This window comes from Penaeus monodon, chromosome 28 (assembly GCF_015228065.2).
Source record: "Penaeus monodon isolate SGIC_2016 chromosome 28, NSTDA_Pmon_1, whole genome shotgun sequence".
NCBI lineage: Eukaryota > Metazoa > Arthropoda > Malacostraca > Decapoda > Penaeidae > Penaeus > Penaeus monodon.
The window spans coordinates 32,104,919-32,105,146 of record NC_051413.1 but is presented as its reverse complement, the minus strand read 5'-3'; positions in this window follow the sequence as shown (position 1 = coordinate 32,105,146).

The following is a 228-nucleotide window of genomic DNA, read 5'->3' as shown; positions in this document are numbered from 1 at the left end:
TCGACGTATTATGACCAGCACTGTTGTGATCGTCGGCCAGGAAGTCATGTTATTACAATCGCTTCTCGCTTTTTGGTAAAAGGTTTTTGAATCTTAACTCTTTCCTTTGTCAAGCAGAAGGAAAAAGAGAAAATAATAAAAATTTCCTGTTTTTAAAATGATTTTTTTATTGGGTTTCTTTTGGTTTTGAAAATACGAAGATAGTGGTGTGTAATAGGTAGATAAGTA